This window comes from Emydura macquarii, unplaced genomic scaffold, assembly GCF_026122565.2.
Source record: "Emydura macquarii macquarii isolate MOO-44397 ecotype Brisbane River unplaced genomic scaffold, CSIRO-AGI_Emac_v2 contig_1045, whole genome shotgun sequence".
In the NCBI taxonomy this organism is placed as follows: Eukaryota; Metazoa; Chordata; order Testudines; family Chelidae; genus Emydura; species Emydura macquarii.
The window spans coordinates 16,190,292-16,214,943 of record NW_027131182.1 but is presented as its reverse complement, the minus strand read 5'-3'; the positions used below and the strand labels follow the sequence as shown (position 1 = coordinate 16,214,943).

The following is a 24,652-nucleotide window of genomic DNA, read 5'->3' as shown; positions in this document are numbered from 1 at the left end:
GATGCAAAGTCAACCACTCCTAATGCTCATCTGAAAAATGGCTGAAAGAGGGATTTAAAACACACACACACACACAAAAAGTCCATCAGATCCAGATGTGCCTGGAGTCACCCAGTGGCCGATAGGGAAATGATTAGAGACAGGTAATTAGCCAAGACAGTCACATCATGAGAACTGTTTTAAAGCAGATGAACTAGCAGGCCCTTCTTTTTGTGAATTCATGCTGTGACTATCCATAATTAAGCCACAACACATTAAAAATGTGCCTGGCAGGTGTTTTCCATATGTTCCTTATGGCAAAAGTCAGTATGGGTGGTACGGTCCAAGTGCAGTCCAAAATACTTTAAATAGGTGCTCAGGTATTGTAATCAGGGCTAGATAGATAGGTCCCTTATTTCTTTTGTCACTCCTTCGGAGTTCTGGGTTGCCTCCTCTGGAATATGTTCATCATTGATTATCTATTCTGCGGTGTTTTCTGCATGTATTTTTTATTCCTTTAGGAATTTTGTGTTGTTTTTGGCATGTGACCCATCTATCTTTTGGTGAGCAGTGAGTTGAATGTTACTCGTTCGCTATGTCTACATCATATGTTAACAAATTTATCTTTACTATGTATTTTGAAGTCCTGCTGGCTCCTGCATTCACCCACTGAATCTTATGTATTTAAGACTGGTTATGTTATTTTTTTATCACATTGTTTTTGTGCAATCTTCCTTTCTTTCTCCGTTCTGTTTTAAACATTCTCTGCATCAATCTATAATTTTTCAATATGTTCCCGTGAGCTCATGTTTTAAAACCTTACAGATTTTTATGTTACAGCCTCAATTTCATTTTACATGACCTCATTTATTCGAATTGGTGTTTTTAGATCATGATCTGCATGGAGGATGTCCCTTTGTGCACAGTAGAAAAAAGCAAGTCTTAATTCAGACCTTTTTTTTATCTTAAAATGAGTGCAAAGTAATATTCAGCCCCTTCTTCTCAGCCTGGGAGGATCCTTACAGTCCTTTAGAGCTGCCCCAAAGATTACTTTTGCCAGGAGCATGAATAATCCCAGTGAGATGTGTAGGGAATCTAAGAGTTAAATACTCGGATACACAGACCACATCCCTCAGCCCCAGGATTCAGCCCACAATATCTTTTCTGCAACTCCATTGGAGTATGAATCTCATGGTTTCTGGAGAAGCTGGAAGAAGGGTGTAAAAGTAGAGCTGCCTCTTAAATGTATGCTTCATTTCCTACATACGCATAGGGGACAGCTTGAATTTGGCCCCCAACAGTTTGTTTTGCAGACTTAATTGCAAATGAAGCTTAGTTGCTTAATAGAAGCAACAGAGCTCTGAAGAATCACTGAGATAAATACACTTCATAATAAATTCATCTGACTTTCCACTCAGAACACATTTTTAAAAAGGGAAATGAAAATTAAATATTTATAAATAAAATACGCTAAACTGCAAAACAAATTCCAGCCCTTGAGAGGAAGGGAAGGCCTTTTGAAAGTGGAAATGACTGAAGTTACTGTTACAGTAACTGCCAGGCTCAAGTATTGCACAAGAGATTCAGCTGATGATCAGATAGGGAAAACAGCAACTGAGCATCATCTGCTTCCCGAGCACTTGTTACAGAGATATTGTTCTGCAGACGCTAATGCATGTGAATAACTTTATGCACAAGAGTAATGTTACTGAGCTCAGTGGAACTACTCACATGTAAATGGTTGCATGACTTGGCCCTTGATAAACCAGTTTTATAAAGCACACTGAGTGGCAGAAGAAGTTCCGCTCACGCAAGGTTTTAACCTGAGGGCTCTGACTCTATTAGTGACCTTCTTAGTAAGGGGCACGTGGATGTGAATCTGTGTCTTGGCACCTCCCATTTTGTAAGGCTCTGCTATTGTGCCTTAGCCTGCCCCAAGGCTTTTGTTCTGCTGGCTGTGATGTGTGGAACTCACTCTATTTGGTGTGTCAGTTCTTTTGATTACAAATAATTTCTGTTTTGCAAGAGTGCAGAGTTCATCAATGTAAAGGGTGATGGGACTATGGGCCTGATTCTCCCCTCACTTCTCCCTCCTTAGGCAATAGATGTATGTTGGAGTAAATCTGAGGTTAATCAAACAAGGTGCTGAGTATGGGACTTGAAAAATGTTTGGATTTGTTCTAGTTTTTGAAAGGTAATTTTTTTTGCCAGAGTGTTTTTGATGACATATTTGCTTTATAAATTATTTTTCAATTTAGAAGTGCAAATTCACCTTTAAAACTCCCTCGAGCACCAGACCAATAGAATGTTATATTATACTATAAGGAAGGCCTAGAGAATGGGTTTGATCTTACAAACTCTTACTCATGGAATAGTTCCATGATAAAAGCTACATGAGTATTCACGTGCGTAAGAGTTTGCAGGATTAGCTTTATAATCTGTCTGTAAAGTGTAATAATGTAAGTGTTTGACTCACCATAATGTTCTATTTTGATGCAGTAAGCTGTTTTATAAAAATGGATCCACACTAAAGGAGCTGAGTATTTTCTCCACATTGCCTTGATTCTGTATCTCAAGTATCTCTTTATTAAGTCTTCATTTGTGTCTCGTCTATAGCTCAGCATTTCTTTTCAGTCTTTCTCTCTTTCATATTGTCACTTTTCCCCTAATCTAAATTTAATTTCTCAGATGTTTACTTTTCATTTAATTCCTCTTTGGCTGCCTTCACAAACCTTTAAGATGTACATAGCAAATAGGATTAAAAAGTATGAGGTGCTTTTTAAAAATTTTCTCTGTGATATGAACAATAAAGTGATCTGAGAAGTTTGCAAATATACAAAAAACATATTTTTAAATCAAAGTAAACCCCAGGCACTACTTCTTTCCACAGTAATTTAGCAGTATAACGCTATCTCAATTGCTATGAGTTAAGAGCATCATGTACTGCAAGTTACTTTCTTGCAGAGAGCCCTGGTTTTTCACATTGTAGACAGCATAAGGATATTTGTCCCGAGTCAATCAATTTCAACTTTAATTTTCAAAGATATTGACACTAATAAAAAGAAAACATTTTCCAGACATGAATTTTTCACCATTGAGATCAAATTTTTGTGTTCTTTGGTTCTTGTTCTTTAGTACCTTCCCCTCAGAGAAACAAACCAAAGAGGAATGAGCCCCAAACAAACATACTTATGACTCAAAGAAAGCTACTGTAGAGCTTCCAACCTTCATTGTACTAAGAACAAAGCAACTTCACTGAAGCACTATAGAATGAAGTGAACTAATGGAATGTTATTTCCATTATTTCTTTTATGTCTTTTGAGAATGCTGGCTCATTAAATGTGCTATATTGTTCTGCTTTGTGAAGTTTGTGTATGTGCTAATTAAAACACAAGATACTTGTCCCAACATATTAGCAAATGTTTAGAGACTTTCTTCTCATCTCTGATAAAATTATAGTTAAGATGGGGCTTCTTCCTGGATTACGGCTATTACACTGCTTTAATGCTTTGTCAAAGTATAGGCTGGCAAAATTCTCTTCTCCTGTCCTTGAGACGTCAAATGAAGGTCTTTTCTGCCCATTTATGGTGGCAGCTGAAGACACGTTCCAAAAAGGTTTGGTGTGAAACCCTGGCCCCACTGAAGTCAATGACAAGGCTAGCATTGACTTCAGTGGGACCAGGATTTCACCTTTGGTGTCCTGGACAACTTTCCTTCCTGGAACAAAACAAATTCTAAAGTCCTTCTGTATGGGTGCAATGTGTCAGAAATGAGAGGGCCTGCAGCTGAGCCTGGAACTGGCTACCCCAGGCTTCCTGCAGAATGATGACTACAGATGGGTTGCAGCAGGACTGCCTGATTACCTGCAGGCTCCCGTCAGCCATTCTCTTAAGCCCAGCAGTACCTGGTCACCGACTGCTCAGTGATTATACCCAGAGCTGCAATCACTTCTGTGCCCACCTTGTTCCCAGCCTTGCTCCTGCATTGTTCCTCTGAACCCCCAGCCCCTCCCTCAGTCTCCGTTTCACTCCAGTTAACCCTGGCTCTGCTCCTTGGCTCTGGTTCCTGGCTCCTGACACTGGCTCTGCCCCTTGGCTCCATACTATAGCTCTGACTCTTGGCTCTGGTTCCTGACCCTGCCTCGCTCTGGCTCTAGATGCTAGGCCAGACCTCCCACGCCTCAAATCTGACCAAATGTACCTATGTATAGAAGGTCAGCACAGAGGTTTAAGCGGGACATAAATGTGGCAGTGGGGCATGAGTCCTGTGCTGGCCTCTGCACAGAGGTGTCTTCATCCATTGTGGCCCACACTGCTGTAAGATACTGCACTACCAATATCTTCTTCACTGCCATGTAAACCCACTCTGGGACATAAATATAGAAAATGCTCTATAAAACCAAATTCGGTTTTAATCTATCCTTCTTTGAGAAATAGAGCTGTTGACAATGACCTACAGATTAAATTATACAATTCATTAACTGATGATTGAACATAAACACGCACTTTACAATGCAGCTGTGCTCAAGTGTAGCAAAAGTATTGATCATAAATCTATGATACAAGGCAACAGACTTCTGCAGCCAGCAACATGTTCAGCGATCATGCTGGGATTGTAAATGACTTTGCAAATCATTTTCTGAGTTTAAAAATGGAAAGTCTGAATAACAGATTGTTTCGTCATGTGCTATTTTGGGGAAGATGATGGTATTGGAAAATTACGATTTCTTTTCACCTAGGCTCACGTCTCACTTCTCACAGGAGGACTTTAGTGCTTCAAGTTCTGTCTCTTTTAGTTGCTTGGATGTGCTGCTCTTCGTTAGAACGTGCTCATTCCAAAGGAGTCAGCTGACTGCAGTAAAGACACAACAAGTCTAATTTGATATGTATTGACCCATTTTGGTTGTTTCCCACTTGTCCACTTTATCTGAATAAATGATTTTTGATAGCCTGATTCCATTAGCTCTCCTTTGTTGAGAGCTCTTATGGAATGAGGACTGTCAAATAGACCCTGTTCCATTGTCAGATATGCAAACTTAATATCAGAAAAGCATGACTTTTGTTCCATCATCATTTTATAGAAACTGCTTATTGTGAACAAAGACAATGACACTCTCCATTTATGGGCTTTGATTCTGCAAAGCAAAGCAGATGTTTAAGTAACACCATTGCTATCAAGGCATTATTTTAATAAAGTGAGGTACATGCTTAAGTATTTTGCTGGATCAGAGCCACAGTGCTATATTTGAATTTCTCCTATATCCCTCCATCTGGCTATCTTTGTTCCTGTGATCCTTTATGGTCTACAGTGTACAAGCTGCCTTGCAATCTTGTTGGAGCTGCTATGTCAGTGACACCCCCAAAAAGAATAGTAGTCGCATCTAAATTCCTTCAGATGCATTTCAGTTGTATTTACTTTGCAGTAACAAGAGACTGCAATCATCAGAAAATGGGAATGGAGTTTACGAAGCATGATTAATAGAGTCACCAAACCGGATAATTCATTAGCACAAGATGTTCCCATCTTCAGAACTTCCACTGAAACAAATTACATCAAAACATATTTAAATTGATGACATTTTTTACCCGATAATCCATCTTGCTCTCTGAAGTTAAGAATCAGTTTTGGTTACACATGGTTAGTCTACATTATTATGCATTTGAGGTGAAATTCATTCCTGTGCAGATGAGCTGTACAAGACCTGTGTGTCGCTTAAAAGCTGATCGGGCTGATAAGTACTTATAGATACCAGACATACCTAACTTGGCTGTATACATCTCTGAAAATAGTAGAATCCCACATTTGTGGCGAACTAGAGAATCTCTTATGATTCAAAGAATCCTAAAGTCCCTGTTTTGTGTGTGTGTGTGGGAGGGGGGGTGTTCTTTTATATGCACTACAATTCAGTGGCATTTTTTTTTCTTTTTATTCTGAAGTTATAAGTCTCGAAAATGAATTTTTATAAGAAAAGTTTCCAGTTTAAACATGGTAAAAAACACAAGCCTCATCATGCCACCATTGCTGATGGTGAGTAGCACCGTACTATATCAGTAATATCATTAAGTCAGCGGGACTGTGTATGTAGTAAAGTACTAGTCTGTCTGAGTAAAAGTGGTACAACTGGGCCTCATGAAAATAATAAATCAACTCTATTGGGATTTGACCAGAATATGACCAAAAGAGCAATTTAAACATTCTCCCCAGGCAAAATAAAATCAGCACAGACTGAGAAGTTTGGTACATATATTAAAGATGATTTTGTGTAGCTCTAATTTACATGATCTTCACTTATATCAGCGACTGTGATAGAAATTCATTATTTGCACAGTGTCAACAAGCAAGTTTTTTAGACTTTAGTCAGCAGTCTCACAGAGTCATCCATATCATTTACACATGTAGCACAATATTCATTCATGCACGCTCAAAAACAAAGCAAGTTTTTGCTTCAGCTCCTCCCTTTCGTCTGGGTAACCTACAAAAAGAGCTGCTATCCCACTGGAGCACTAGACATGCTTGCATATAGCTCCTGAAGCATTTACAGTAGTCGGTTGCCAGCATAAATATCTGTGCATGAAAGAACAACTTGCAAGGCTTCTGCAATGCACAACATTTCTGAAAAGGGAGAGTATAATTTTTAGGTTGCTTTCTGGATCAACCCGTGTAAATCCCTTAGGCTATACAATGTTCTTAATGTGTGAATTAATACTATTTGCTGTCTTCCTTGGGGAAGGGAAAAAAGGCTCTGAACCAAAGGCCAGATCTTGTGCTAGTGAAGTTATTGGCAAACTTTTCATTTACTTCAGTGGTAGATGATAAGTCCCTGAGCTACCATGATGTACACACTGTGTGCACTACAGTGAGTGACTGTATGATCATATTGGTGGGCCCCCCCATCTTTCAACTATCGTTTCCCTCCCACTGTTTGTCACACTCAGTTGTACTGTCAGATCTAAATCACAGGTCCCTATCCTGCTTCAGCTCCATGTGAGCAAATCTCTGGGGACACGTGCATAGCCCCATTGACTTCAGAGGGGCTCTGTCCAGGTACAGGGGCCCACCCACATGGAACTCATTGGAGGATTGAGGCCATAGACTAGATGTTCTTCTGGGCACAATCTGTCTTTCTGTGAAGTACCTAACATGTTTTCAGGGTGTATTCATAATAAAGACCTAATGCACCCAAAACTGAGTGAGAAAAATGTGCACTGCAGAATAGAGCCCTAAAGGACTGAGGGTCAAATCTTGTTTTTAATAAAGGCCATGGCAGGATTCCCATTCAACTCAATGGGACAATGACTTGGTTTGGAAAAGGAGGTGAGATGAAGAGAGGCAGCTAATAGGAGCTAAATTTTCTTCTCAACGGTAGCAGTGTACATGTATTTTTCACTGCATGTTATTATCTGGAATATACGGTAGGTTGTGGTAGGACAATGCATGCCATTTGCCTCACCCTATCAGGTAACTCTCCCTTGTTTTTAATGACTAGTTCAGGGTGTTAAGCTGTGGATATTATTCCAATAGCAAGATTTAGTCCCTTGGCAGACTCCTTACACAGCTGAACTGACAGGTTTGGAGCGCCTCTGGCCACTGCTTGTAGGATGCCTTGCCTTTCTTTCATGGAGAAAATTTTTTGCCTGACCACAGTCATGCAAATCCCGCAATGTGATGTTGTCTGTAAAGTAAAAAAGGGCAATATGCCTTCTTGTCCATATGTGGCTTCTGCAGTAATCTTCTGGGTATTGTCTCCGAGCCTGCCTGAATATAACATATATTTCACTTCTGCTTTAGCTTACCTGCTGCAACAGAAGGAAAATATGAAGCTTCTCTGCAAGAGAGAAAAATGTTTTAAAACAACAAAGGGATACTGACCTGGTTGGGGCCTCTAGGTGCCAATGAACTGCTAATGACATCATCATCATGCATTACATTTCACTGGGCATGTGTCCCCCTAAGACTTGATTCAAAAATTGCTGACTACAAACGCTGCCTGTTGTCTAGCGGTTAGAACAGGGAGCTGGAAGCTAGGACTCTTGAGTTCTATTTTTTTCTCTGCCACTAACACTTGTGGCTCCTTCAGCGAGTCACTTAGAAGGTAGATTTTCAAAAGCACAAAGTGGAGTTGCAGAGGGGTAGCCGTGTTAGTCTGTTTTTAGCAAATCAATGAGAGTCCTGTGGCACCTTAAAGATTAACAAATTTCTTTGGGCATAAACTTTCGTGGGCAGAAACCCACTTTGTCAGATGCAAAGAGGAGTTAGGTGCCCAACTCCTATTGCCAGTCAACGGGAGTTGAGCACCTAACTTCCCTTTGTGCCTTTTACAATCTCCCCTTTAACTTTCCCTGAGTCTCAGTTTGCTCACCTGTGAAAATGGGTGTGTTACCTCATTCACAGGGGTGTGGGTGTGTTACACTGGCATACAGGAATTGCCAGACTGGCTCAGGCCCAAAGTCTATCTAGACTGGTTTCCTGTCTGATGGTGGCCAACACCTGATGCTTCAGAGGAAGGTGCGACAAACCTTATGTTAGGCAGAATTGGTTGTGAATCTGAACGCTGAAGGCAATCTGGGTGAAAGTGATTGTGAAATGATTTCATGGAAAGGAAGGAGTGGGAACAGCAGAATAAGGATAATTGCCTTCAAAAAAGCAGACTTAACAGACAGAGAACTGGTAGGTGTGGTCCCAGGGGAAGAAAATCTAAGTGAAAAAGGAATCCAGGAGAGCTGGCAGTTTCTTAAAGAGACAATATTAAAGGCACAACAGCAAACTAGCCTGATTCAGAAGAAAGACTGGAAGAATAGTCAGAGGAAACTGTGACACCATCAGGAGCTCTTTAATGACCTGAAAATCAAAACCAATGGCCAGCTGAAACCCTGTAGCATGAGCTCTAGGAACATAAGACATAAACTGGAAGTGAGCTCGAGGGCTGTTGAGTCCTGCCCCCCACTATCACAAGCAACCCTATTATGCAATTGCACTCATAAATCTGTCCAGCTCTCTTTTAAAGCTAATTAAATTGTTTGCCCCCGCCCACAACTTCTAATGGGAGGCTGTTTCACAACTAATTGAAAGATGCTACTCAAAGAGAAGTTATCAGTGGTTTGCTATCGAACTGGGAGGACGTATCTAGTGGGGTCCCACAGGGGTCTGTTCTGGGTCCAAGGCTATGCAATATTTTTATTAATGACTACTCATCCCCCTTTCCAGATCATTACGAAATATATTAAAAAACTCTGGACCTCGTACAGATCCTTGAGGCCCCTATGGCCCCATTTCTGCCATGACAAAAAGTGATAATTTATCCTACACTTTGTTTCTTGTCTCTTAGCCAGCTTTTGATCCATGACAATGGTTCAAATCTCACCCCAGGACTAGTTAGTTTCTTTAGTTGTCTTTTGTGAGGGACCTTGTCAAAGATCTATTGACAGTCTAAATAAACTACGCCTACTAATTCCCATTTATCCACTACTCTATTGACATGTTCAAAGAATTCTAATAGGCTAGTGAGACATGGGTTTCCTTTTCAGAAACTGCGCTGGTTAGACCCTGTCGTACCAGGAACTTCTAGGTGTTTTATTATTCTGTTTTTGATTATTGATTCAACTAATGTACTGGGTACAGATGTAAGGTCTACTGATCTGTAATTCTCTGAATCACTTCTGGCGCCTTCTAAAAATATAGCTACAACATTTGCTACCCTCTGATCTTCTGGTGTGGTAGCTGTTTTTAATGAGAGATCGCATATTTTTGCCATCAGCTCATCCACTTCATACTTCAGCTTCTTCACAACTCTTTGATGTATACCATCTGGGCTTTTTAAATTAAACATCGTTGTTAGGATTCACTGATTAAACACTGTAAAGGTTTAATCAATGAATCCTAAAGGTTGATCTCCTTGGATGAAAGACACTACAAAAGCACAAATTATTACTCATTGTTATTCATGTTAAATATTAGGGCTAGATACGCAGCTGGTGGAAATGGGCTCAACTCCATTGCTTGCAATGCAGCTACACTGATTTACAGTGAGGAAATAGGTATAGGAAATAGATATAGAATGAAGAACTGCTGAGGAAGCCGATTTTTTCACCAAGCACCCTCTCCCTGCAATGGTACGTAAAATCTCAATTTTGAAACTGAAGAGCAGACTAAGTAGTCACATAAAGCTTATCTCAGTAGGTGAGACACAGCTATGCAAAGGCTTGTCGGATTTATTTTCCCCTTCCAATAAACCACACAGTTTGCTCATCGGAGGTAGAAACATGTCTTGCTCTGCTGACTCCCATCCCTTCCTCTTTGGGCTTCCACATCCCTAAGCTGTTGACAGTGGGTTCGTTATTTCAGTTTCATTAACAGTGGAAATCTTGTGAATGACATACAGTGCAAAATCCCAGGCTAAATTCCAATGTTGCTTGTGCCCCAGGAGCTTCCAGTATTAACATCCCTAGTTATCCTTCATAATATGCCACCGCTGTAATTGTATTTTTTCTCCCCACCCCTTTCTTCCTGAAGACTTTACTGTTTAAGAATAAAAAGTGTGCCCTCTGGCTGGCAGTAAGAAGGGAGAGGCTTAGCAAGTCTGAATTTGTTTACTTTTATTTGGCATCTTTATTACACTGTTTTTATTAAACTATCTAGCAGCTATTTTCATTGTAAAACTATTTCTGCGGTACCACTCCTCATTCTGTGAAAGACTCTGTTAGAAGGCTCTGTTACAATTACCAAGTTGATAACAAACCTCTCTTTCTAACAGACAGAATTATTAGCTTCTAGTGATGGAGTTATAAAAAGGGTGGAGTCTGTCTTTATTCTCTCTACAGGACAAGATTCCTTGTCTTTTTCCATCAGTTTATAAGAGGAAGAGGATTCAGAGAAAAAATCTTGGGTCAGCTGGTGTAGATTGGCACAGCTACTGATTTATACCTAGGCTCTGGTCACTTATTTACATACACAAATATACAGCAGTTGCACTTAATGACTTTTCATTTTGCTTTTATTAGCTAGACCATGTCACCTAAGTGACTGGAGCCCTCACTATACTTCCTTCTACACAGCATAGGGAATACATAGGAAATATTACAAATACTTGGCCTTTGAAGAGAGGGAGGTGGATTGAATCATTGGCAGATGGAAGGGTGGGTTGGTTAGTATTTGATTGAGGACTGTAGCTTGGAGGGTGCGGGAACTGATTGTATTGCATTTTGGTTTTGTAATTTTAAATAATTGGCAGGGTACTCAGAAGTTTTGTGAATGCTTTTTATTTATTCTAAATCAAACTAAATTAAATTAGATCTATTAGCTAACTGTATTCTTAAGACATCTCCTAACATTTAGTTCTATTAGTCAATCTGTATTCTTTATACATCTCCTAACATTTTGTCTGCTTTTTTTTGACTATTGCACATTGAGCAGAGTTTTTCACTGAGCTGTCTACAGTGAGCTTAAATTAAGAATCCAGCAATGTGTGAGAGCAATTTAAGTCATTCCATGCAATGTACCTAACTTTGCATTTGTCAACACTGAATCTCATCTGCCATCATGCTACCCATTCACTTTGCTTTGTTAGGATCCTCTGACATTCCTCAAAGTTTTCTCTCATCTTGATTAGCCTAAGCAATATAGTGTCATCAGCAAATTTTGCCATCTTACTTCTTGTTTCCTTTTCTCAGTTCATTAATAAAACCAGTCCTAGCATGGAACCTTGGGGTACCCCACTGTTAATCTTTTTCTATACTGAAAATAGAAAATATACTGAAAATTGAACATTTATTACTATTCTTTGTTTTCTGTCTTTTAACCACTTTCTGTTCTATGACAGTTTTTCCTTAATAGCATTTTGTGGGGGACTTTATCAAAGGTTTTCTGCAATATTTTAGTTACAGAAGTAGAATCTTGACAAATATTCTTAAGATCCACAGAATTTCTTGGTTTGGTCTGGATTCTCTCTTTTTTATAGTCTCACTGAAGCTTTTCTCCTCTCCTCAGAGATCCTTATCAGGGACTCTCACTAGAGTTAGAGAATCAAAGTCCTCTCTGCCTTTCAGTTCTTATGGTTATTTGCAGGGAAGAAATCTGTATTACTCTCTGAATCATCTGTTCTTTCCATGGACCTGTGCAGTCTGTATAAACTTGGCTGGATGGTTGCTGGTTTCCTATAAATAAGTCGCAATGTGGCTGCGAGAGACTATTTTCTGCCCAGATCCGTTTCAGAACTTGAACATGAAAAACAAAAAGAACACATTAAATAGCCATATTATAGTTATATATGTTAAAGGAGCTCATGTACTTCCCCATCTATGTTAGCATTGACTCTGGCTATCTTTGTCTCTTGTTCGGTCAGGTTGTGTTGTTGACAGGGAATTACAGAGTCATTTTACCTAGCAACTTTATTGATCCTGGCTTTCTGGTCATATCTGTCCAAGGGGTGAGGATCTGGCATATAATTACGTTAAAAAAATAACTCCTAAAAATTGCATTCAGGGAGGTGGCCAGATCCATAGCTGGGGTAAATGGGCATAGCTCTATGATTTCAATAGAGCTGTGCTAGTTTATACCCGCTGAGGACCTGACTAAGGGAATTCAACATATTGGAACCCAAATAACATACAGCTTTGGTTTTACAAGAAATAATATTTGAGAGCAAAGCATACAGGAGTCAATATCTTTTGGCCATCATTTTCTGAGTTCTCTATTATCCATTTTGACCAGCATTGTAATTAAAACAGAAGAAGGCTGTAACAAAACAACTTTTATTACATAACTTGCTCTATTAACGATGCTGGAAATGAAACAAATCCCTGCACAAGGACTCAAAGGTCAGGAACATTCATTCCTGGAGCAATATTTGTGAGTAATTCCATTTCATTCCTCTGCTCTTCACTACCTTCATGTTTGAGAAAATGACGTCTATTGAAAATGAGTAATCAAGTAGGTAGAGCTGGTTTGGGTTTTGGATATCTGTAGAAGCCAGTGAGAGACTGAAGATAGCTCACGGAATCAACGCAACTGACTTGTACTGGCTATGAAGCTATTCATTGTCTCTTGTCCTATTCTGTTCACATGTCCTCAGACTGAGTTAGATTCTTTTTTTGCCTGGTCAAGTACCGCATGCTTTACTTTCACTAATCCAGACACACGTCTGGCACCTCACAATACATTTTTTAAAGGTGAGGCAACTCTCTTCTCGTGAGCAGATGCAGACTTCTGTTTAAAACGTGGGCAATCTCTGTGCCTGTAGATGAGCCAGTAGCTCAGAAAAATTCCTTTTCATGCAGACAGCGTGATCCTTCTTCCTTCTGAAAAAGAGGTCGAAGTCTCTTCGGGAGTACCTGTGCTTTCATCTTCGTAGGTGCATGGGCTTATTGCACATGAGGTTGACGTGAATAGATTGAGGTAACAACAGTTCATTTCATGGGCAGAAGTCATAAAAAGGTGCAGGCAATGGTAATTCAGGGTCTGGTGTGAAGAAAAGAGAATGGAGAGACATCTGAGGATGAAGTTGTCATATGGCTGCAGGTGGAGGTTGAGGAAGAAGCAGCATTGCTAGATATTTTCAAATATGGGAAGAACTGTGAAAGGTAGACTGTCTCTTACCTTCAGTAGTGCCACATTTACACATCAGAACAAGTTGTGCAGCACCAGTAGTGAACAGGTGTGGATTAAGTTAGATTGTTGCGTTCCTCTTAATGTGCATAACACTGTGGGGATTCTATGGGCTAAGCCTCCCAGGAAGACATCTGTGTAGGAGCTTCATGAAGGTGCAAAAGAGAGACAACCACCATTTTTCCTTTTTCTCTCTTTTTCTCTTCCTTTTTCTCTGCTGCCCTATTTGTCTCAACCTCTTGCAATACACCCCCCGCTATATAAGACAGGCACATAGCTAGCATAAGCTGAGCATTCAGCAATAGTGTTTGTTTTATAAACTGGTTTAAGACAAATAGGAGAAAGATGATTGGGATCATGGCGTGACACGTTGTATGAAAAAGTTCAATGTCCTAAACTTCCCAGGCAGATGTGTGTCTGATATATCTATTTAGCTCTTCTTGATCTCTGCAATGTTTTTTTTTCACATAGCAAACAATACAAGTATGTGGAGGAATTTAACTTCTCAGCTCTTTAAGTAGACACTGCTCATATTTAAGTACCTATGTAATGAGCATCTGTTTTGAATTCTGTAGTTATGTTTTGTCTTGCCAAAATCCTTCCTGGCTGGTTCTGGCTCTACTGAAACAAGGAAAACCTCAGATTAGAGACCATTAAAGTGGGTCGGGATTGGCACACAAACTAACTATGTAAGTAAGTCAGTCGTGGTACACAGGAAGGACGTCTAAGTATTTTGAATGTGTGCCAAAATAATAGATGGGTTTGCTTAATAATAATCAGTGATAAGATTAAAAACACAATATAAAGGCATAAATTCTTGTTCTACTCATGAATATAAACATTATCTATAGCTCTAGCATGCATGCAAATTAAAATAGAAGGTGTAGAAGGTCTCAGATATTTTTGTTCTCTCTGTCAGGGACAGACACTTATTCCCATCCTGAAAACAAACTGTGATTCGAGAAATGCTTTGGACCCAAGTCCATGCCAGCTCTTTAAGGACAGAGAGCCTGATTTTTCCTCTCACTTCCACCCAGTTTTACATCAGTGTAACTCCCCTGGTTTCAATAGAGTTATTTCTGATTTATACTAGTGCAAGAGGAGAATCAGGCCTATAAAGCTTTTACAAGACAATGAGGTGCCACATGAGGCAACCAATGATGGTAGCTAGGCAGAGCAGCAGTTAGGGATAAGAGTTTTATTTATTTATATACTTATTGTATAAAAGTTAGAACCATCAAGCAGTGCAGTACACATGTGACCATGTGATCTCATTGTTTCTGTTCCCTTCCCTCTTCTCTCCTACACTCATCAATTGTTATTGGCAATTAGATTCTATGTTCATTGTGGCAGGAACGGTGTCTTCTGTCTTTGTACAACACCTAACACAATGGGACTCCTTATTCTGACAAGGCCTTTAGCTGTTATTGCTATACAAATAAACCATGCTAGCATTGGTCACCACTAGAGCCAGGTGAATAATGAAAAAATATTATTAGTCAAATATTGTATACAAGGTGTGATGTATTTATAGTGCATTAATGTAGTTTCTAATTTACAGGATGTAGAAACTAGTTCTACCCTTTTCTCCAAAAAGAAAAAATTACACATGGGAACTAGTTTGCCCAATAGCCAGTAGGATTATCCCCAGGCATAACTGGGTATTGTAATACTATGGTATTGGAAGGGACCATCATTCAAACAAGCAGACGTTTGAATATGCACCTTACAGTTTGCTTCTGTAGACATGCATCACTAGCATATAATTTATTTAGTAAATCCCAATTACATAGCCCACATTTTAGAACTTAGATTCCTAAATTAGGCATCTAAAGCCCTTGATCCCGCACCGTGATCCACACAAGCAAACTATTTGCTCTTGCAAAGCCCCGCTAAAGTCAGTGAGGATTTATGCTGGCATAGCAGTCTGCCTGTTCAGATCACAATGCAGGATCAATGCAGGAACTCTGTATTTAGGCATCTAAATAAATGGCCTGATTTCCAGAGGTGCATAACTTCCACAGCTGTGGATGATTCCAGTGCAAGTTGTGGGTGCTCAGCAACAATTAAAATAATTTATTTCGGTACTTATATATGGATTTAGTAAAGAAGTTTGAAAATTTTGATCAATATCTATTCACATTTTTTAAAGAACATATTTTGGGACTTGTCCCCAGGGAAATCAATGGGAGACTCCCTTAGACTTAAACAGAAGCAGCGTTGGCCCTCTGTATAATATCTACATTTTAAAGTTGGGAACCATTTAGTACTTTATATAACATCCCTGGAAAGCCACAGTCATAAAGACGCATCCAAATATTTGCTTGGTGTACATGAGAACAGTCCAGAGTTTAAGCATAATTGGAATGAGCATTTGATAACAGCTTCAAGACTCCAGCTGTTTTCTCCAAAATATATCACAGCCATGATAGTTTTAGTAACCAGAGTTAACAGAGATAGTAAACTGACTTTAAGTAATATTTCTCTGTGCATTGTATAGGACGTGTTTGGAAATGCAATTGTTTGCCAGGTGGGGATAAGGGTGGAGTGAAATGTTTCCATGGGGATGATCGTAAAACATAGTTTAAGTGTGAGACAAATAAACCATGACTACATTTTTTTAATTATTATTACTTTTCTGACTTTTTAAAAACTTTTTTTGTCAGTTTTTGGCAACAGACAGGGCATTTTTGTGGTGTATCACAAAGGAGCCCTTTGTAGTTATGACTATTGTTATGTTAAACACAAAAACTCTGAATCAATGCTATGTTATTGTAGGAAATTCAAAGTTACATTTCCTTCAGTAACCATAACTTGTCTACAAAGTATTTTGTTTGACTGTATATGGTGTCAACTTTAATGCCTTTATATAGGTTAGGCCCCATTACAAAGTGATCATTTATCAACAGTTTCCACACAGGAGTATCCACCAGACCACATTGATATCCTGTTCTAAATATATGGAGATTACTCTGGTATCAGATCCCACCATGGTAACACACTGGTGAATTTCACCCTGATGGATTCAGGTCCACATTATGCTGAACATTCTGTTCCTGATCAATCAAGGCACTAAGCATATGCTCAGCTTTAAGCATATAAATCATCCCATGGGTATCACTGATGGTTCTTCTTCTTTGGGATCTTTCAGTCTCGAGAGACCATGGCTATGCACCCCGAAGGGTAAAACATTTACTCAATTGGTTTTATGGTAGCTGTGACTGTGGCTGGAGAGACCCATTTGAGAGAGACAATCTCTGTCACATTTGTCACATTTAAAGTTGGTATTTTGACCCTTTGGGCTCTGCCTTCTGCAAGCTCTTTTCTCCTTTGTTAAGCAGGATTGCTTCCTCTCGTAGCTTTGGAGACCTTTACTGAGCTCTTGTTTCCAAAGGCTGTGGTCCAGAGTGTGATCTTCCCAGTTATCCATATGCATGTCCATTTCTTTGAGGTCTTGCTTGCACACATCCTTGAAAAGCAATTTTGGGCATCCTTTAAATCTTTTCCCACATGCCAATTCGCCATAGAGGATGTCCTTTAGGATGCGCCCATCATTTATTCGGCACTCATGCCCAAGCCAGGAGAGGCGTCTCTGTTTAAGGAGTGTTTGCATGCTGGGTATACTGGCCCACTTGAGCACCTCAGTGTTGGTGACTCTGTCTCTCCAGGAGATTCCAAAAATTCAACGAAGACAACTCATATGAAAACTGTTGAGCCTTTTTCCCTGATGAGCGTCTGAGGTCCATGTCTCACTCTCGTACAAAAGAGTACTGATAACACGATGCACACAGATCTCTGTGTGTTCTGTCAGTTTATTGTTTTGCCATACCCGCCTTACTCAGCCTAGATATTGTTGTAGCAGCTTTTCCGATGCGGATCTTGAGCTCTGTTTCAAGTGAAAGGTTGACTGCAATAGTGGACCCCGAGCATGTGAACTTGTTCACCACTTCAAATTCATAATTATTGATGTTGATGGAGAGTGCTTCTTCAACTCCTTGGCACATTATGTTAGTCTTTTTTAGGCTTATAGTAAGCCCAGCGTCTTGGCAGGCTTTGGAAAAACTGTCCATGAGGTTTTGGAGATGGACTTCTGTGTGGGTTGTCACTGCTGTGTCATCAGCGAAAAGGAGGTGTTGGATGAGGGTCTCACTGGTTAAGCACATACTTAAGTGTTTTGCTGGATTGGGACCTTATGTAAAGAAGTAACTTTGTCAATGGTTTTCTGGGTTCTGCTTTCTGGCACAGCTGTACGCAACGTTACTTGATTGGTTTACTAGTGCATTTAATATTCTTTCTTAATTTGTCACTTTGTATATATTGGTTTACTTCTACACATGTCCTTTACTTGAGCAGGGCAGGATTTTCCCCATCCCTGGCTGCTTTTATAGCTCAAAATTAAGATTTAAGATTCTCCTGCTGTGTCACTTTGTGGCTCCTTCGTCAATCTTTCCACAGATTTTAGTGGATGTTCTTATCTTGATGCCTGGGATTACGTGAGTTATGTGCGTAAACTCGTTTAATCAAAATGAGACTATCAATATATTTTCTAATTTGGAGCTCGTAGATGTTCTCATTTAGATCAGTGTTGTCTTGCATGATTTACCTCCTAAAGAGCAATATAAACTTTCTGAAGTTGGAGAAGTTACAAACGAGAATAACACTCGGGAAAGATATCTTTCTAGTTCCTCTTTATAGCAATGGACATTGGTAAGTTGATTACTGGTTTGGATCATGGTAATCGAGTCTTATGAAACACCATTCTATTTCCTTTTAACAGTTCCTGGAAAATGTACCATGACTGCCCATGACATTAACAAATAGATCATTGATTATATCCACACACCAGAGTCTATTCTTGTGAAACAATCAATGACAAACTGCAGGCTGGAAAATCCAAGGTAGTTTACTGTTAATGACATATAGAATCACTGGCTGTCAGTGATGTGATATTTAGAGACCTGTACAACTTAATTTTGGTTAAACAAATGCAAACAGTGATGTAGTGAGCTTGCCGGTCATGGTGTGAAAAAATAACACAAACAGAAAATCCTGAGAATAAACTTGGCCAGACCTGTTATGCCATAAAGCAATTTAAAAGACATGTAAGGTGAATCATCTTGCACCATTATGAAAGCTGCTAAAGAGCAATATTTAAGAAGATGGTCTGCCAGTTCAATACTGTATGTGCCTAATGCTTCAATCTTCAGTGATGTATGGCCTATACAGCAAAGCTCTTAAGCATGTTCCTAATTTGGGACTATTCAGGGGCTTAAAGTTAGGCGTGTGCTTAATAAGAGCTCTTTGATGAGCAGGCGCCTTAAGGCTAGACCTAAAGCACATTGTAGTCAATGGGAGTCCGTCCGTTGACATTAATGGCTACGTTTGGCCCACATATTATACATCAGCCACACAATTAAATGCTTTACTTTGAGAGGCATTAATATAGAATTCTGCAACCTGGAGCAGAATGACTCCTATAAAAGAACTTCTCAACATGTAAACACATTGACAAATCTCACTTTACTATCAGAAATAGAATTTGATCAACAGTGCTTCCATAATTCTCCACCTGCAGCTATGAAGGGAACTGATTGAAAAAAACATGGATTTTTAGCTTACCTGAGAAGTTTGGAAATAGTCAATCCTCTTAACTCCTTGCCACCACAGTTACGTAACAAAAGGAGACATATTATAATGCACAGAAACTAATCTTGTATTGAGTGATGGCTTTATGCTTCATGTCTGCTGAAGATAGCAGTAGTTTGACTCATTTGGGTTTATTTGTTTTCACAGGGCCACATTCTGAAGTTCTAGCTCAATGTGCACCCCAGATCCATATACAAAGGGGCCCTTTGCTGAGAGATCACATGTTGTTGCATGGAAGATGGATTCAGCCATCTCTCCAGTGATGTTCCACACACTTCCCCGTCTCCCAGACCCTGTGGAAGGTACTTCTAGGGGCTGGTATCCACACATATGGAAGAGGCTGGGAGGCAGGCTTCCATGGGTGGGAGTAGAACTATGGAGAACACTCATTATCCCCTTTCCAGCCCTTCAAAGATTAGGTGGAAAACTTGTTGAGTGCTGACGAATTCTAGCATATTAACAATAGTCTTTCAAGCCCATGAAATTATCCATGATTTTTCATATGCCAGTATTCAGCTGTCATTTCTTAAGTGATTTGAAATGAAAACATATTCCAAAGATTTAACTGAAGGTGGTGGTGACGGTAGGAAAGGAAGACATCTTTTTTTCACTGTTTCATTGTAACCTGATCTTGTAAGCACAGGAAACACAGCATAATAAAAGCAATAGAAAATGCGATTTCCAGCTCTCTTTTTCCCGAATAAACTGCATTTGCACAATACCTAGCATAATGGGGTCCTGGTCCATGACCATGGAATGATAATACAAATAATAATAAAGTAATAATAATATAGCAGTAAACAAATTCAAATAAAAGTCTTACAACAAATGACTCTATTCCCACATTTTGTGGATCCAACAATACTTGCATTGTTTTTGTTCAGTAGCCTACAACTTACTGAACAAGGTGTATAGTCTCCAGACCTGTCCACCTAAAATACTTTCATCTTCAGAATGCTAGAATCTCCTCACGCAACTGCAGGATCTCAGTGAAAGTCAATGAAATCACTCTGCAAGAGTGGCTTATAAAAATAACTGTATCCCGCAGGCAGACTGTTACATGGCTAGGATTGTTCCACTGTGTACGTATAAATCCTCTTATATGGCACAACTTCATTATAACTGACAGCTCATTGTAACCGCAAATGTAATTTTCATATTGTAATATACTGAACGAATTTGGGATTTTACTCTGGGCCACCTCGTCTGCTTTGATGCATTGGGAGACAATGGGTGGGGTATACTTGAAAGAGGTGCACAAGCATTGAGGTAAATACCACAAGCCACAAACTGGAGGTACAGGACTGGGGCTGGCAAGACAAGGGCTTATGTCGTATGCAGCTTGGAAGAACAGTCCAAGATGGCCACAGTACCACTGAGCATTTTACTTCTGGAAGCAGCAGCAACAAACAGTGCCCTACAGTACGTCGGCTTGATGTACATGTGCCTGTCTACCTTGTGAAGGCAGCATGCTTCTATTATTGTCACACAGCCAGATGTGTGAGGTTTTTAGTTCTAGGACTAAGCTCTAACTCCTATAAATAGTGTTTTATTAGGGGCCTGATCCAGACCCCACTGAAACCAATAAGAGAAATGTGTCTGGCTTCAGCTGGGACTACTTATCCTGCTTTTCAGGAGGTAGGCCTGGAGGAGGGTTTCACTCTGTAGCTCACATTATGCAGTGATGTTTTTTAAACTTGTAAATGGTGCCAGTAAATGGAGCGAATGTTTCAAAGAAGCTGCCTTTTTTAAACAAGACATTGTGGTGAATGAATTTTAATTCTGTTTGTACTATAGTTTGAACCCACTGCTTTTAGTGTTTAAATTAAAATAACAAGTTCATTCCTCTCCTCCCTGCCAGATATCAAGCAGGTAATTTATCATGTTCCATGATGAAAAAGGTACAACAGCATTAAGATCGTAGGGGAGCTTCTGACAGTTTACAGCAGTAGGTTAACAATATTTAGTTTTCCAATCTGCATAAAAGCTATTTTGGAGTCATTTAGTTAGCATCAGGCTGAAAAGCTGTTTGACATCTGTAGTGTATTAGTGTATTACAGAACATAATGTTTGCATTTGCTTTCCACAGACTTGACATTCATCTAGTGTCAGTTCTTAAATACCTGCTGTTAGTCTTACAGATATATTGTTGCCAAAACACTTGAGAAAGAAAAAAAAATGGATTTATTGATTCTAAGCAAGTATTGTTTCTATGGGGATGGAGGAGGTGTATTTCTCCATGCACTGGCTGTACATCTCAACCTGCAAGTAAATGCTAGATTTTCAAAAGATTTATGATGTAGTTTCTACAGTAAAACATACATAGACACAGTACAGAAGCTAACTGGTAGCCAAAGCAAAGACATGAATTAAAGGATTTTCCTTCATTCTGTTAAATACATTACTCTTGTATACTCTTTAAATTCAGAAAAAGGAGTTATCCTAAACACATGTATATTCCTCGACTACAAGCTGTCTGTGGCAGGGACTGTCTTTGCTTTGCTCATTGATGCAGCGTCTAGCATAATGGATCCCTGGTTAGAGTCTGTCCGTGATACCATAATAGAAATAATAGATAATAATAATTATTTACAACAATAATGCTTTTCCAGTATTGTGGAAACTGTCAAACTTTAAATAGCTTAGGTGCTTAAAGGTGTGGGTTTTTTTGTTTTTGTTTTTTGCCTGAAGTCTATGAATGTCCTTAAAAATCAACATGATGATATAGGGCCCAAATGCAGTCTTGGTACAATTCATTTGACTTCAGCGGAAGGAAAAAAATTGCACTGGCAACTGCCTAGTGCATTTGCAGCATTGTAAAGTCAGCATAGGATGCCCAAAGTCATGCCTGCTTTCATCAGAACTGAACTGAGCCCATGGTTTATAAAAAGATAAACTCTTTAAATTTTCTGCTTGCAGATTAGAGAGGTAATTAGTACACAGCTGCATCTCTAAAACTGCCATGCACAGCTATAGCACTCAATGGATGATGATTTACAATGATAAGAGTAAGTAATAAAAATGAGTGGAAAGAGCTGATTCATTCTCTCTCTCTCTCTCTCTCTCTCTCTCTAAAGAAAGAAAATTAGTTACCTTAGAAGTTTGAACGGGTAGGAGAACAGCATTGAAAGATGGGGGGGAAAGCCAAGCCACAAATAACTGTGCAACAGTGCAATTCCTTAAGTCCAGCATTCAATAAAGAAAAGAATATCCCCAGTGAGAGAGAGAGAGAAGGCAATGGAAATAAGATGGGTGAACCGCGAGATGGAAAAATGGTTCCAGATTGTGAGGAACATGGTTCCAGTGACGCAGGCTGAAAAAAGGTGCTGCAATACAATTATGCTCTTCTGAGATCCAGCGGAGAAAAACCACATGAAAGTAATGAGTGAGAGAGACTTTCCTGATGGAATAGACTGAGAGACACCGTGAACTGTTTTGGGAAAGCAATTCTGTGTCCAAGTGGAAAACAATGGGGCCTTACCCAGCAACTAATATGATGGCGGAGCATGTACCGGAGACATAGTCAAACAACTGCAAAAGCACCAGGAGAGAAAGCAAAATCAGTATCAAAGTTAGAGATCTGTGAGTGAAGGAGGAATAATACCGGAGGAGGTCCTAGGAATAAGAGGGAAGAGATTGATAAGAGACACATGGTAGCAAGACACTATTGGTGTGATTTTTGCAGTTTTCTGTTTATATGTTGTACAGGTTACTGGAACCAGTTAGGAGGTGAACCTGTGAGCAACTTGTATTTGAAAGTGAAACAAAGTGTCAGTAAGGATGGCAAGTAATTGGGAACAAAATTGAATTTTAATAGAGACACAACATTTCTTGCCACATTGTTCATGAAATACAGGAACTTGAGTGCAACTATTTGGAAAGGATAAAGCGCTATTTAAAGAATTGTTAAATAAAAAATCTACTGTTCTGATTCTGTAACCCCTGCTGAAGTTGAGTAACAAGTAGGTGAAGTTGTCCCATTACTTCTCACTGGACAAGTTCCCAAAGAGTACAATTTTTTAAAGCTGCTAAATGATTTAGACTCCTAAGTCACGCAGGCACTTTTCAAAGTTTTACTGTAACTGAGCCGTTAGCCAGCACTGTCTGGCACTGATCAACAGAAGCTTACAAATAACAAGATGATATCTTACAGTATGTTTAGCTTTGCTTTCATAGAACATTCACGTAAAAACAGTGCGTGGTGATAAACGACTCAGGATTGCTTTAGAAGACATCTTTGCTAATGTTGAGGAGATGGTATTCATAAACTAATTACAAAATGCAAATGCAGTTGACTTCTCAATGGAACTACTCCTGTGCATAAGTGCTATTCCATTTAAGAAAGGATGCTGAATCATGCCAAATCTATTTCAAGATTAATTTTTGGTGTTACATTTCTTAAGATGAGTGGAGTTTTTTATTTAATTGTTAGCAGGAATATTTTTGTGTTTGAACCTTTGGATATAAAGCTCACTTAAAATATGTATTGCAGATTGGAAATTGGGATCTGAGGATAATCTGTATCTTGGCTCTAAGAAATCTGAGATGTTATGGTCAGCTGCCAGAAGTAAAATGTAGTTACATGATGTGACAGAAAGGGATTGGTAGTGAACAACTTGAGCCATTAAAGCACCATAGGTAAGATACAGTAATACCTCATTTTCTATAGTGGAAACAGAGTGAAATCCTGAACTAACTGAAGTCAATGGCAAAACTTTGATTTCAATGGGGCCCGGATTCTACTCATGGTGTTTGCTTTTCAAAAGTATTGAGTACCCACAATTCCAATTGAAGTCAATGGGGGCCCATCATCTCTGAAAATCAGGCTCTTAGACCATAAAATATTGGGGGAAAAAACATTCACATATGGACACATTTTGATTAGTAATAATAAAGTAGCCTTGTTTTTTTTCTCATTTACAGTACAAGGAATAGGAAGACCAAAGAGCTGTCTCTTAAATCATCTTTTACTCTGTCAGAAATTCAATATGTTGTTTGCAAATATTTGGTGCATATGTTTATTTTTTGAGTGTAAGTTTTTAATATTTATATTAAAACAGATCAATTGTTGTCTGACTGTTAAAAGATGCCAGTTATCGTGCATGGCATTTTTCACTGTCCTGCAATTGCATTTTAAGTTCATCCCTTAGTGATATTTCTAAGCCTGTTTACTTAACTCTTACTTTTTCCTTTCTCTCTTTTTGTAAATTAATTTACTGTGAATGCAAAGCTAAACATAGAGAAAGACATTATGAAAACATTTGTACTGCTGCAAATGCCACTTGATCAATGCTAGAGAGTGCTGGCTGAATGCTCAATATTTTGAGAAACTATAGTGGTTTGAGAACTCCTCCCAACAATTGTCATTAATACAATCAGGTTTTTGCCCCTCACTGGAAGGGTCTTCCACTTCACTAATGTGACTCTG

The 24,652-nt window shown here is 39.2% G+C and overlaps 1 long non-coding RNA gene across 1 annotated transcript in view; it reads left to right on the top strand.

Annotated features, from left to right (window-relative positions):
- The window catches only part of LOC137151224 (uncharacterized), a 60,564-nt gene that overhangs the window by 16,662 nt on the left and 19,250 nt on the right, over positions 1 to 24,652 (top strand). The window contains exons 4-5 of the long non-coding RNA XR_010919216.1: positions 19,372 to 19,526; positions 22,302 to 23,862. This is a non-coding gene — a long non-coding RNA (uncharacterized lncRNA). The remainder of the gene's footprint in view (positions 1 to 19,371; positions 19,527 to 22,301; positions 23,863 to 24,652) is intronic.